The sequence below is a fragment of the Simochromis diagramma genome, unplaced genomic scaffold (genome assembly GCF_900408965.1).
Source record: "Simochromis diagramma unplaced genomic scaffold, fSimDia1.1 OVJJ01000308.1, whole genome shotgun sequence".
NCBI classification, from domain to species: domain Eukaryota; kingdom Metazoa; phylum Chordata; class Actinopteri; order Cichliformes; family Cichlidae; genus Simochromis; species Simochromis diagramma.
This window is the reverse complement of record NW_024386785.1, coordinates 2,237,174-2,252,672: the sequence shown is the minus strand read 5'-3', so window position 1 is coordinate 2,252,672 and position 15,499 is coordinate 2,237,174. Positions and strand designations below refer to the sequence as shown.

The following is a 15,499-nucleotide window of genomic DNA, read 5'->3' as shown; positions in this document are numbered from 1 at the left end:
GCCATATCATAAACCAAAACCTACGGACGTGTTGTGCTTTCGCGTTGCCAGCGTTCAACTGCACCGTAAGCCAGCATCTGCTTTTCCTTACTTCTATATTAATTTCATGGCCGCATCAACAAAAGACTCAACCGACATCATAACCAACTTCAAAACCTCGACTTCAATGTACTGAACTTATGGCCGCGTCTCCAGAAGAAATTCTAATGTATTATTGCTACAGAAGCCAGTTTTAGACAAAATTAAATGTGGAAGGTAAAGTGGGCTGCAACTAGTCCAACGTAGTGTGTTATTAGTATCTCGGTAGAAGCAGTTCATTTAACACACTGGAATTCAGCCTCAACTTTTGTTGTTAGTATCTTGCGCCAAAAACCAGACACCGACAAATTTAATGTGAAAATACGTGTAACTCAGTGAACAGATTAATTTGGAAAGCCCAATATGCACATTTGGTATTTGTAATACAACAGGCTGTGCTTACCTTTTTATTTTTGGACCGGTCCTCTGTTCACCTCGCCTCACGATCTCACCAAAGGCCAAATCTGCACCTCCTCAGCACACCAAAGATCCGGGTCACACGGCACCAAGTTGTTGAAATCTCCCAATTCTTTGAATCTTTGGGCTGAAGGAAGGACAATACTCGGTGTATAAATGCTCAATCAACAATTCTTTATTTCCATACAATTCAACACTTATGAGCATTAGAACCATCATGATGGGGAGACCTGCCTGAAGAGGGTCACAGCAAGTCTCCAAGTGGTGACGGGTTACACAGCTTTTTATACTCTTTAGTGGCCCCCACCTAGTCGTAAAAGCCTAAACATTCACATTCTTTCTCTGTTACAGCGCCTAAGTTATGACCTCGGCTCCCTGTCTCTCTGCTCTTCACCAAAGGAATGTGGTCTGTTTCTTCTATTATCTGGAGAAGGTCCTCTGCACACAACATTCTCTTCATGATTCAGCAGTAAAACATGTCAAGAAACAATGTAATACATTCAACAGTGTTGAGTAATGCAGGTCAAACAAATAGATCGAATGATTTTCACACTCTTTTAAGTCAGAAGTATAATGCAAACTAAAACTACATACTAATCACACACTCTATATTAAAGGGTATAATATGATCTACAGCAGTTAACATAATTCAACTATTTTGATTATATATATAAGGTAACATATAATAACAGAATAATATCACAAGACCTAAAATTCATTCCAGATACACAATATAACCATCCCTCCCAAACAGTGGTCACAAATCAGTCCAAATGTGTGGTAGTGGGCGCATCTGCTATATTGAGATAATCCATCCCACCTCACAGGTGTGCCACATCAGGATGCTGATCTGACATCATGAGTAGTGCACAGGTGTACCTCAGACTGCCCACAACAAAAGGCCACCCTGGAATGTGCAGTTTTTTGTGCTATTGGGGGTCTGGGGACCCAGAACCGGTCAGTATCTGGTGTGACCACCATTTGCCTCATGCAGTGCAACACATCGTCGCATGGGATGGTTATATTGTGTATCTGGAATGAATTTTAGGTCTCTACGTCCATCCCATGGGGAATGGGAGCAAAAACAAAAGTGTTGCGTTTATATTTTTGTTCAGTGTATTATGAAAACAAGATTAAAAGATGAGCCTACAAAGAGTGGATAGTGCCATAGTGCTCCTCTTGTGAAAGAAAATGTGTTTGCATGACAAAGCATTCAGTCTATGATTCGGTTTGTTAGAACAGTTTTTTTTTTAAAAGGCCATGGAAGTGTAACATAGTTAAATAGAGTTCAAGTTAAAGCATTGGCACCACCTACTGTTGCAAAAGTCACCCTGCAATATTTACAAAGGGTAAGAAATTCTGGGTAATCCTCAGAGCAGTGGAGGATTCCCGTAGAGGTAAGGAATGTGCAAATGTCGTGGACAAAACAATCATGTTACTGTAACAGTAATATTAGTTGATCTAGCGCTCTGAGTAAAGTTTTGTATTCAGTTCATGTTAGATTTGTGATTATATTTCTTGTGTTATTCATATTTAGCTTTTAGTTGAGGTTAAGATCATGTTTAAACTCACAAAGGAGCATTTCCTTCCTTCTGTAAATCACTAGTCACCCAGCTCTATCTGTCCATGAAGCCAGATAACACACACCATTTAGTTAAACTGCAGGAATGTCTTAAAGACATGAAGACCTGGATGGCCGCTAACTTTCTGCTTCTTAATTCAGATCAAACTGAGGTTATTGTACTCGGCCCTGAAAAGCTTAGAAATATGGTATCTAAGCAGATTCTTACTCTGGATGGCATTACCTTGGCCTCCAGTAACGCTGTGAGGAACCTTGGAGTCATTTTTGACCAGGACATGTCCTTCAATGCACATATTAAACAAATATGTAAGACTGCGTTCTTCCATTTGTGCAACATCTCTAAAATTAGAAATATCCTGTCTCAGAGTGACGCTGAAAAACTAGTTCATGCATTTATTACTTCCAGGCTGGACGACTGTAATTCATTATTATCAGGAAGATCTAAAAACTCCCTGAAAAGCCTTCAGCTAATCCAAAATGCTGCAGCAAGAGTCCTGACAGGGACTAGAAAGAGAGAGCAGATTTCTCCTGTTTTGGCTTCCCTTCATTGGCTTCCTGTTAAATCCAGAATTGAATTCAAAATCCTGCTCCTCACATACAAGGTCTTAAATAATCAGGCCCCATCTTATCTTAATGACCTTGTAGTACCATATCACCCTATTAGAGCACTTTGCTCTCACTCTGCAGGCCTACTTGTTGTTCCTAGAGTATTTAAAAGTAGAATGGGAGGCAGAGCCTTCAGTTTTCAGGCCCCTCTTCTGTGGAACCAGCTTCCAGTTTGGATTCAGGAGACAGACACTATCTCTACTTTTAAGATTAGGCTTCAAACTTTCCTTTTTGCTAAAGCATATAGTTAGGGCTGGACCAGGTGACCCTGAATCCTCCCTTAGTTATGCTGCAATAGACGTAGGCTGCCGGGGATTCCCATGATGCATTGAGTTTTTCCTTTCCAGTCACCTTTCTCACTCACTATGTGTTAACAGACCTCTCTGCATTGAATCATATCTGTTATTAATCTCTGTCTCTCTTCCACAGCATGTCTTTATCCTGTCTTCCTTCTCTCACCCCAAATTACCCTCTTTACTCTCTTAATTTAATTATACACACTCGTCAGGGGACAGGCACAAAGCAATCAACACTTTCAACCACTGAAACGAGGAATTCAACCTTTTGACTAATCTAGAACTCAACCTTTGATCCCAAAATGTGTCTTGTTCTAGTCCAGAATAAATGTGAACCCGTGATTACACAGCGGTTCCAGTGTTATTCTGTTATCGTTTGAGGACCCTCAGCTCTCCGGTGATAAGCCTGGACCTCCAGACGTCGCTGGTCCGTACGCCGCGTCCAACGTACGGTGGGGGAGCCAACCCCAGGGCAAAATTAATTTTCACAGGTCCACTAGGCGTCAACCTTGGATCCTAAAATGTGTCTCCGCTCTAGTGTTCTCCAATTCACACATTAACCAGTCACTGTCACCATGTTCATATTTCATACAATGAAACACACAAAAAGCGCATCTCATCCGCAGAAAAACACACAGAGCCTTCTGAGCTCAACTTAGAAATAATTCAAAGCGTAACCGCACCACAAGCCAGCCTCTATTTCACCTCTATTTCATATGCTGACCTTTTGGCCGAAAGTTTCTACCATCTTATTGCCACAGAAGCAAGTTATAGACAAAGTTGAAGGTGGAAAGTAACATGGGCTGCAACTCTAGACTCAACATAGTATGTTATTAGTTTCTTGTTAGAGGCAGTTCCTATGTCACACTGGAATTCAGCCTCAACTTATGATGTTAGTATCTCGAAAACATTTATCGAAAATACGTGTAACTCAGTGAACAGATTAATTTAGAATTTCCAATATGCACATTTGGTATTTATAATACAACAGGCTGTGCTTATCCTTTTATATTTGGACCGGTCCTCTGCTCGCCTCGCCTCACGCTCTCACCACAGGCCAAATCTGCCTTCCTCAGCGCACCAAAGATCCGGGTCACAAGGCACCAAATTGTTAAATCCTCCCGATTCTTTCGATCTTTGGGCTAAAGGAAGGACGATACTCGGTGTATAAATGCTCAATCAACAATTACTTTATTACACACAATTCAACACTTTTGAGCAGAAACCATCTGGATGGGGAGACATGCATGCAGAGGGTCACAGCAAATCTCCAACTGGTGGAGGGTGACTCAAACTCTTATAGCCTCTAGTGGCCTCCACCTAGTCGTAAAAACCTAAACATTCACATTCTTTCTCTCTCTGCAGTATGTTCTGTTCTTTTCTAATCAGACAAATAAGGCCATCACTCTCCGAAAACACTATTTCTTATAACTCAGCAGTATAATGCATCATAGACAATATCATTCATTCGCAATAAATCAGAAATCTACAGCAGATACAAATCAGTTTAACAAATGTAATAGTTATCACCTTCTCCTAATTCAGGAGAATAATGCAAACTAAAACTACATAATAATTTCACAATCTTTAATTAGGGGTGTAACATAGCATAAGATAATATAATAATCCCACAAACACTTTCCACAATAAGGCACTTGCAAACAAACACATTTCTACTGCACCATTTGTCTTAGATTGGCCTCTTTTAAGGATCAATTGCCATTAAAACGTATTCAATCACTGTGATTAGGCAGGAGAAATAATGAAGAACGTGACTTCCTTTACTAGATTTTAGAACAAACATTTTTAACAAATCAAAGGGCACAGGAAACATTTTGAGAAACATTTATGAGACAGGAAACATCTTGAATGAAATCAAAGGGATTAACTTCATCACTTCTGCAAATTCAGTCTTTTTCTTTTTAAACCACAGAACATCTGGTTGGTTTTGTAACGAGCTAACGTATATTCAGATGCAACACTATGTACTATGGTGAGCTTATTGTAAAACATAAAAAGTAACAAAGAGGAACATCAGATACCAACACGAACAGGAAGCAGCTGGTGTGTGGGTAAACTGGTGTCCATGGTGACAGTTACAAGGTAAACAAGCTGTTTGAAGTTAGTGCTGAAACGGAATGTTGGTCAGAACAATGCATTGTTGTCAGACAACAGCCAATGGGCTGCAAGGTGGCTGTTAATGCAAATGGAACAGTTTAATTGTTTAAAACATCAAAAGCACCTCCAAATGACCTTCCATCCTTCTTAGAAAAAAAGGAAATTTGTTCTGCTGCTCATATAATTGTGACCTGTGTATTTGCTGTTACCAACACCAACCACTGATATTGCCTATATTATATGTAGCCTCACCGGATACAAGTACTGGAGTTCTTAATGTGCAGTCTTTTATTATCAGTGAAGACAGAAATGTCCCCCATTTTGTCCAAAAACGTGTGTGTGTGTGTGTGTGTGTGTGTGTGGATATTTATCTATATCTCTATATCGCTATATATTTTTAAAAAAATCAACTCAAATAATAAGAAAACTACAAAAACAAACAAATAAACCAAGTGAAAGCTAAAGTACTTCATTACTCTGGTACAGTTTTTGTATGCATGCTAAACCTTGTCAGTTTGTGTTCTGGTGCTTGGGTTGGTGGGTTGACTGCTTGAGTTTTCCAAGCTCTCAGTGATGACTTCATGGCAGACACATACAGGTTCACATTATGTAGCAGTCCACTGCTGGATGTACAGTTTTAATTTCTCTAGACTTTCATATTTTATTCAAAAAACTGAGGTAGCAGACTTATTTCTTCCTGTGCAGTCATGAAAAAAAAGTCTAAAAAGCACAATTTTAACATTATTGCATCTTAACTAACTTAGAGAAATAGGTAAGAGATGGATTGGAGATCTAGGTTCACCAATTCTATGTGGCCCCCCAAAAATCATGTAGCGGTCCAATTTTGCCATCATGAAGACAAGATCTTTGCGTAAAATGACACCACATTAGCCATCAAAACAATGTCACGGCAACAATGTGCTATTATCAGAGCTTAAGGTGGACCAACAAAATATCAAATGGTATGACTTTTTTTTGCAGAAGAATTTATTTTGATGAATATTTTTATTTACAGCACTCAGTTTGCATATTTATTAATGTGAAAGCTGAATTGTCAATAGGCAACAGACACAATAAAGCATAATAAAAAAATATTCTTTAGATTTATCATTACAAACAGCAACAACACAGAATGGACGCTTTACATAGTCTGACAAAGACTGTATAAAGAGAGACTGGGCCTCTGGTGCAGGAAGTTGCAAAGGAAAAGGAGGTCTGGGTGTCTCTGCTTAGACTGCTGCACCCAACACCTGAACCCAGGTAAGCTTCAGAAACTGGACTGCTGGATGGGCATGATTTCTTCTGGTCACTTGCACTGATTCTTTAGCTGCCTCTCTTAATCCTCTTTCAAGAGGTTTCATTAAATAATGGTTCGCTGTCTCTGATCTCTATCGGACAGAAAAAACATTTTTGTCAGAAAACAAATTGTGTCTGTAAAGAACAAAGTTATTACAGTAAGAACTAGACTGAAAACTAAACTTCGGTCTTAACTGAATCAAATGAAACCGGACTTGAAAAATTAAAACAATTAAAATAAAACACAATACACACACAACCCGAGGAATCGTTAGTGTTTACTGGGACAAAATTGTACTTATAGCCTGTTCTTACTTCTGGGCCCTATTCCAGGCAGTGTGTGCAACAAACAGAGTTCTGACTTTGTTCACTGAGGAATTGAACAGATGGTGATGTTTAATTGACAAAAACAGCAATAGGAGATTAAAAGCTTTATTTAACAGGCACTGTGAGCAGATCTAAAATCTGATCTGGATGGGAAAAGACCAGAATGACCAGAATCAGAACTGCATCTGAGCGTGATTTAGTCTGAATTAATGATTGTTATTCATGTTCTTGCTATGCAATTGGCCTGTGAGTGACCATTTAGGTGATTTTCAGTGAAAGATATTGAGGTACAGCCCAAATTTTTAAAAACTGCAGCATTAAAATTGTTGTTTAAAATAATTTAAATGACTGAATGTCTTTCTGTGAACAAGTTCCTACTTGAAATGTTCAGGACACAGACAGTCTGCATTTAAAAATTCCCTTTAGACTACATCTAATCCCATTTTAGATTTTTAAAGTAATTTAGGGCTCGTTTTCACTCAGATATTCACATCATCACGTATCCATCCAACACATGACTCATCAGTTTGTTATGTGTCTAAAGCTTCATACACAGAAGTTTAACCCATATGTACTATTCAGGTTGAATTTGACCCATTTTGATATTTTACAGCAGCAAACACCCTAAATTTCATTTTTTTTAAACTTGAAATTTGATTACTTGAAGTGACCCAAAATACATAAACAATAAATTATTTAAAACTTTTATACTTTTATTTGTTTTTCCAAATGCTACATTTTTTTTTACATTGAGGCTGTGCCAGTCAAATTTTACCTGTAGCTACTGAGATACTGAGTTTGGGTCAAATAAAGGAAAATACATTTTACTAATTTCACGGAATCATGAAACTGTGAAACTCTACATCCACAAAGTTCAAGGGGACAGGGAGCAGAAGGTGCCTTGACATGGACTGGAGATCTGAGACAGGCTGGCAGGGTGTCGCAGTAGTTAGCACTGTCACCTCACAGGAGCAAGATTCAAACGTGGCTGCGGCCTTTCTGTGTGGAGTTTGTCTGTTTGAACAACTCCAGAATACCTCGGTTCTCTGACTTCTTTCCACAATCCAAAAACACTATAAAGTGGTTAAATTGAACTCTAATTATTAAAAAGTGTAACATTAAAATGAGTTCATCCTTCATTAATTCAAATATGATGATAAATACGCTGGTTCACCACTTATTGCTTTTATTGAATAAACTATAAATTTCTAATAACAGATCAGTTTAAAGTTCATGTCTAAGCTGAATCACAGCTTTTTGGCTCAGTTTAGAAATTTACTGTCTGTTGTGTCATTATGATAGTTTTGTAAATGTAAAACCAGCAAAAAATAAGCACTTGATATGCAACAGTTTTAGTGAAGACAGGTACAGCAGAGACCTCGGGGGGCAAATGTGCAGATCACCGTCTTCACATCACTGAAGAAACATAATGAAGTGTCCTGGTTTTTTGAATTATCACAGTAAAAGGGAAGTTAAGTGATGTCAAGAAAGCTGTAAGGTGAAATGAGGATTGTGGGTGTATTTACCTCGTGACAATGCTTGAAGTTCATACTTTTGTGCCTGCAAAATAATTTTATGAATGAATAAAAAAAATGTGCTCCTTCAGTGATTGAGTCTGACACCCCTGACAGAGTCTGGCAGCTGTAACATCTGTATATAACAGAGCCTTTTACCTGCTGATGTGCTGCTGCTTGATGATGCTGCCCCCCTCTGCTGGAGCTCCCCTCACTGATCCAGTTGATCTGCTGGTTGGTTGCTTCTGGTTTTTGATGTTTTGCTTTATTGATCATTTGTTGAGCAACATTTAAAACAGCCGTCCCAGTCTTTCCTTTTTATGTTGCTCGTGATTTCTTTAGTCAGAGTTTCATTTGCTTCTTTCCTCAAAAGCTCCTCCAGAACTTTTTTCTCTTCTTCCAAAATCAGCTTGTAGTAAAAAGTTTTCTTGTTGCACCAACTGTATTTTTTTATAAACCATTTTCTCCACCCACTCCAAGTCATGAAGAAAGCGACAACAGTCATGCTGAGGAGCAGAGAGTAAGCAGCAAGCTGAAAAAGAAGCAATAAACATACAAAACATAACAGCATTAATGTGTCTGTGTATTTATTATACTTTCATAAATTAAAAAAACAGAACAATAACATTACATGTGCACTGTGTGTGAAAAATAACAAAACATCCTCACCTTTGACTTCATTTGCAGCTCAGGTATTTGAGCTGTTTCATCAGCCGTGAGACCCTCAGGTTCGCAGAACAGCTTCCTCTTTTTTTCATCAGTGGTACAGCAACTATACCAGTCTGTGAAAAGCAACACAGCTACAATCCACAGCAGACTGATTAGAAACGCTCTGATAACACGCTTGAGTACAATGCATAAAAGCGTGGATGGATGCTCCGCTGTGCTCCGAAATGTCTGGTCTATCAGGAGCACCAGGAAAAATACTAAAAGAACAGGCACGACCACCATTTCATTGCAATCAAAAGTGTGGCCTGAGCAAGCGCACATCTTGGCCTGCAGATACATAAATGCAAACAAAATCCCAAAGCCTGTGCCAGTGGTGCCGATTTTTCCACTACGGACATATTGCAGGAGTTTATTCAACATCTTGAGCAGTTCGGTGCCTGCTGAGGCTGCAGCTTCTGACCTGTAAAATTACAGACACGGAAAAAGAAATATTTCCTGCTTTTCACACCAAGTATCAGAGTCTCTTTGAAATTCAGCTTAATATCTCAGTCCTATAGCAGCTGTGAAGTGAGCAAGTCCTCCAGTCAAAGTGAAGATATGAGCTCTCTGCTCCCACCCTCACATAAGAACCACGAGTGCTGCTCCTACAGGTGGCAGGATGCAAACGCAACGTGACGTCATGAGAAGGAGTTTAAACAGCACTCTGTTCAAAACGTTTCCAAAGTCGTGTCAACAAATTTCATGTTTCCCAAACACTTTATACTATGATGAGGTTGTGTGTCACGACAGGTTTTTTGATGAATGACTTGGAATGATGAATTCTATTAGCACAACAAATACTGAGTATTAGATACTATTAGGTACTAACACTCATTTAAATACAGTAATTTGGGCTTAGATTCCGTTAGTTATCATAATCCAGGCTTCATAACATTTCTGTTTTTTTATCAGTTTATTTTTTCTACTGCATTATGACTAACAACGAAAAATCTCCACAGTTTGAAACGTAGAGTGTTACAGATACAAAGTGAATTTATGTTATTTATGTCATGAGATGTTAAAACGTGTGGTTAACACAATTTAGTCACCACAGCCTGTGGAGTCTACTGTAAAGAGATGGCAACTCAACCATTCAGTGTTGAAACAAAAAATGTCAAGCAAACATGAACAAGAGAGGTGAAGAAGAAAAAGAATGTAAGCAGGGTGGAGATGACTGCCAGGGGTGATTTGTGGCAGAACAAGTGAAAGTTTACAAGATGGCAGTGAGACCTGCTGTGATGTATGGTTTGGAGATGGTGTTACCGAGAAAAAGGGGCAACCACAACAGCACAAGAAGACAAATGTTTCCTGTATTTCATGCAAATTAGTAGTGTCCATGTTTTTTGTTACAGCAAATGTTTCTAGGTCTGGTGGACCCACTGTGGCTTTCGTTTTTAAATCAAAGAAGCCTAAAAATGCATGTAAAAATGTAGTAACTGAGAAAAAGATATTAGATTAGATTAGATTAGACTAGATTAGACTAGATTAGATTAGATTAGATTAGATTAGATTAGATTAGATTAGATTAGATTAGATTAGATTAAATTAGGTTAGATTAGATTAGATAGGACTTTATTAATCCCTCAGGTGGGTTTCTTTATGAAATTCTGACTGTCAGTGTTTTGTGACCTTCTAAAATCATACTTCAGACTTTCGCTTGTGGTTTAATGTCCTTGAGACTTTGTCACTTCTGAAAAAAAGATATGAAAATGGAAGCACATGTTGTCCTAAAATCTGTTCGTATATACGTTAGAGCACTGATGGTTACAGAGATACAACATGTGCAAAATGAATGTCAGATCTGCCAGTTTCATAGGCACTCACAAACTCTGACACAATCAGAGATGCAGGATTTTGTAACTGAGCACTGATGATAAGCTGGATGGTCTCTCTACTCTTTAGTTCAGAGCACATGGTATACATGTTTTTCAAAATGAAATTCACATTATAATTAATTCTTCCACAAAGTTTTCAACTTTGCATCAATTCACTTCCTGCCATTTTTTCTTTACTCTCATATCATTTTCGACTGCTTCCTCTAATTACCAGTCCATTTCTTACCATGTTCACACCATCCATCCATCCATCCATCCATCCATCCATCTTCTTCAGTTTATCCAGGGCCGGGTTGCAGGGGCAGCAGCCTAAGCAGAGAAGCCCAGACCTCCCTCTCCTCAGCCACCTCCTCCAGCTTGTCCGGGGGAACACCAAGGCGTTCCCATGCCAGCCGAGAGATATAATCTCTCCAGCGTGTCACCGGGCCTCCTCCCGGTGGGATATACCTGGAACACCTCACCCAGGAGGCACCCAGGAGACATCCTTGTCAGATGCCCAAACCATCTCAGCTGACTCCTTTTGACTCTCCCTTCTCTAAGGGAGAGTCCAGGCACCCTTCAGGGTAAGCCCATTTCCACCGCTTGTATGCGCGATCTTGCTCTTTCGGTCACTACTCACAGCTCATAACCGCTCAGCTCTCTCTTCACCATGACGGACCGGTAAAGCGTCCGCATCACTGCAGTTGCAGCACCAATCCATCTGTCGATCTCCGGCTCCCTTCTCCCATCACTTGTGAACAAGAAGCCAAGATACTTAAACATCTCCACTTGGGGCAGGAACTCGTCTCTGAGCCGGAAAAGGTTCTCAAGGTTCTCTTTCCGGCTGAGAATCATGGCCTCTGATTTGGAGGTGCTGATCCTCATTCACACTCAGCTGTGAGCTGGAAGGCATCAACCGATGATGCCCACAGAACCACATCATCTGCAAAAAGCAGAAATGACATTCTCAGACCACCCAAGTGAAAGCCTTTCAACACTTGGCTGCACCTAGAAATTCTGTCCATAAAGATTATGAACAGCATCAGTGACAAAGGGCAGCCCTGGCGGAGCCCATCACGCACCGGGAATGAGTCCAAGTTATTGCCAGCTATGCGGACCAAGCTCTTGCAACTGTTGGCCTGTAGCAATTGGCCAAACACCCCATACTCCCACAGCACCTCCCACAAGACACCCTGAGGGACACAGTCGACAACACACAAAGACATGTAGACTGGTTGGACAAACTCCCATGCCCCTTCAAGTATCCTTGAGAGGATAAAGACCTGATGCAGTGTGCCACGACCAGGAGGAAAACCACATGTTCCTCCAGTCCAGGTTCGACTAACGAACGAACTTTCCCAGGGAGGCTGAGGAGTGTGATCCCCCTATAGTTGGAACACACCCTGCGGTCCCCCTTCTTGAAAATGGGGACCACCACCCCGGTCTGCCAGTCCAGAGGTACTACCCCTGATCTCCACGCAACATTGTAGATGCGTGTCAACCAGGACAGTCCTATAACATCCAGAGCCTTCAGGAACTCAAGACAGACCTCATCCAACCCAGGGGCTCTGCCACCAAGAAGTTGTTTAACTGCCTCAGTGACCTCACCCCCAGAGACTGGTAGGTCATTTCCTTTGTCCCCAGACTCTGCTTCCTCAGTGGGATTTAGGAAGTCCTGGAAGTATTCCTTTCATGGAATACCTGCATGGCATCCGCAATCATGCCCTGCCTACTTAAATACTGTAGTGGGTCCTGCGTGTGGTTGTTGTGGTTGGTAACGTTGAGCTGGCAGCGGCCGTGGTTTTTTACACACAACTTTATTATTTTATTTTCTTTCTTTCTTTCTTTCTTTTTGCTCTGACTTGTATTATGAGTATGAGTCTGTGGTCTGGGAGAGAGTCCTGTAACTCTGTCTGCAAAATACAGTAAATAATGACCAATGTTGGGCAATTAATTATATAGTTACTTCTTCAAAAAAGTTACTGAGTTTTGCAAACAAAGTTTTTTGCAGCTCTTTACCTAAAAATGCAGCCAAGGCACTTTTTAAATAAACATTTCAAACTATTTACAGAACAATCAGCTGTTCTGCATCAAATCTGATGCCACACAAATTATTTGTGCCACTCCAAAAAACACAACTTCTGTCGACTATTAGATAAAGCAGAACTACAGCCGGATACCTGCAGGCCTGACAACAGGAGATGTATCACTCCTGTAACATTCAGCAGTTGCCTCATTGTTCTGACACACACAACAAAACTATTGACTACACTACACACTAACTACACACTAACTACACACTAACTACACACTAACTACACAAGATTTGCGCTAAATGTCGCAAATCTCTCACATCTCAAAACACCGCCGTCACTCCAAAATTTGGGGGCGACCGTGGCTCAGGGGGTTGGGAAGCGTATCTGTAACCGGAAGGTTGCCAGTTCGATCCCCGGGCTCTCTGTCCTGGTCGTTGTGTCCTTGGGCAAGACTCTTTACCCTACCGCCTACTGGTGTTGGCCAGAGGGGCCGATGGCGCGATATGGCAGCCTCGCTTCTGTCAGTCTGCCCCAGGGCAGCTGTGGCTACAACCGTAGCTGCCTCCACCAGTGTGTGAATGTGAGAGTGAATGAATAGTGGTATTGTAAAGCGCTTTGGGTGCCTTGAAAAGCGCTATATAAATCCAATCCATTATTATTATTATTATTATTTGCTGAGGAAGCTCTGGTGGAGGCCCGTAGTGGTCCATTTTCACACCGTGTTACTTTATCTAGTTTGGTGGTAACTAACTAACATCTGAGCTCATGCATAACCATTTCTATCTGCATTCCTGAGTGTTTGGGCTGTTAGACCGTTCTACTTCTGTTTTTCCACACCATCAAAATTCTGTTTTCAGAAAACTGGCCCAGTAACAGTCTTGCCTTACGTCTATGAGCCAATCATCTTCCATGCATTTTAAATCTCAGTGCTCTTTTGTCAATCTGCCTTTCAGACTGTGTTTCGCGTGCCTTCATCTCTGTCACTGCATATGTCTAGACCACTTCCTTTCTTCACTTTGTTTAGTAGTTTCATTGTGTAGCTTCAGAGTGCAATCTGCAAATAATTTATTACTTAATACATCAAATAAAGTTCAGTTATGTTCAGGTCTTTCAGATAATTTTTTATTGAACTAGTATTCATATGACTTCTTGACTGGAAAACCCTTAGCTGACTTATTAATTTAATAAACCAGCTGTCATGTGACAGCTTAACATGAATATCAGTAATGGGGTAATGGCCCTGCGACAGACTGGCGACCTGTCCAGGGTGTACCCTGCCTCTCGCCCTATGACAGCTGGGATAGGCTCCAGCGCCCACCCGCGACCCTGAAAAGGAGAAGCGGAAGCGAATGGATGGATGGATGGATGGGCAAGTTTTACGAACTTGCTTCATAGTACAGGCCTGAGTTGGGCCTGGCTGAGGTCAAACGTGTCCTTAATAGTTATTAATAACTATTTAAGTTGCCACTTCTTTTGTCAAATGATAATAGAAGCTGATTTTAAAAGCCAAGTAACATAACATAACTGTACTGTGAATAATGGTATGCTACTCTGAAACTTTCACCACTTTTATTATGTAAAATCTACCACGGGGAGGACCTCTACCTCCCACAGCCCGGATCATGTAGCACTGACTTTCACTACATAAATTATAGTAAACAGGTTTTAGTGACTGAACTTATTTCTAGCTAGATAATCAAAATTATTTTTTCAACAATAAAGTCAGAGAAAATATGTCATCAATAAAACAGTCTTTTCTGAAAATAAAACTTTTTCAATATAAAAAATACTTTTGTTGCTGGTTTGGTTAAATTTCATTTCAAACGTTGGCACACTGTAGCTGGCTTAAAACAGATTTCACAGATACCATCTTGAGCCAACCACAACACACAGGAAGAGGGTTATGTTTCCTGTTTTTGTACCATGTGTGACAGACACTATTAGCCCTTGTGTTGTGTTCATGGCTTTTGTTACTGAGGCACTGCATTTTTGGTTTTTAAACCAATCCAGCCATGAAAATATATGCAAAATTACACAAAAATAACTGATACAACTGATGCAGATGACCAGCCAATCACAAGAAGGATATCAAAGATTAAATCGGTGATTGTAGCCAGGTGCGGTGAATGCTTCCTGCTATTGTCCTGCACTGTGCTTAATTTCTTCTATGTTCTATTCTTCTAGGGCTAATTTACACTTTTACCTGATGAGCTGCTGTGATGTATTTTATTGTGTTTTACTGGTGTATTTTCATTTAGTAATATGTAGGTGTCATAATTTTTATTATAGGCAGAAAATGAATATTTATGTGTTAGAGAATTTTGTTTGTTTTCAGACGCAGCACTGACTGCTGTTTATTCGAGGACTTTCATTTGCAGTATTGTTTGTTGAGCTATTTGTTTGTTGAACTTTCTGCAGCCATTAACAAACACCAGAATAAACACCCCGAGGCTGCTTTTATTGTTGCTGGCGACTTCAACCACACCAACTTAAAGACAGTCCTCCCCAGATTCCACCAACATGTCTCCTGCCACACCAGAGGAGACAAGACTTTAGACCATGTGTATTCCAACCTGGCTGGAGCCTACAAAGCCACACCCCTCCCCCACATTGGACAATCGGACCATCTCTCCCTGTTCCTCACACCTCGGTATTCACCACTCATCCAACGTGTGAAACCTGCTGTGAGGACAATTAAAGTGTGGCC

At 40.4% G+C, this 15,499-nt stretch overlaps 1 long non-coding RNA gene across 1 annotated transcript; it reads right to left on the bottom strand.

Moving 5' to 3' along the window:
- Nucleotides 1–5,916: 5,916 nt before the first annotated feature.
- LOC120728060 lies at nucleotides 5,917–9,675 on the bottom strand. Its single transcript, XR_005694634.1, has 4 exons — nucleotides 8,904–9,675; nucleotides 8,394–8,766; nucleotides 8,247–8,280; nucleotides 5,917–6,485 (listed from the first exon to the last, which is right to left on the bottom strand). It is a non-coding gene; the product is annotated as an uncharacterized LOC120728060 (long non-coding RNA).
- Between the last annotated feature and the right edge of the window lie 5,824 nt (nucleotides 9,676–15,499).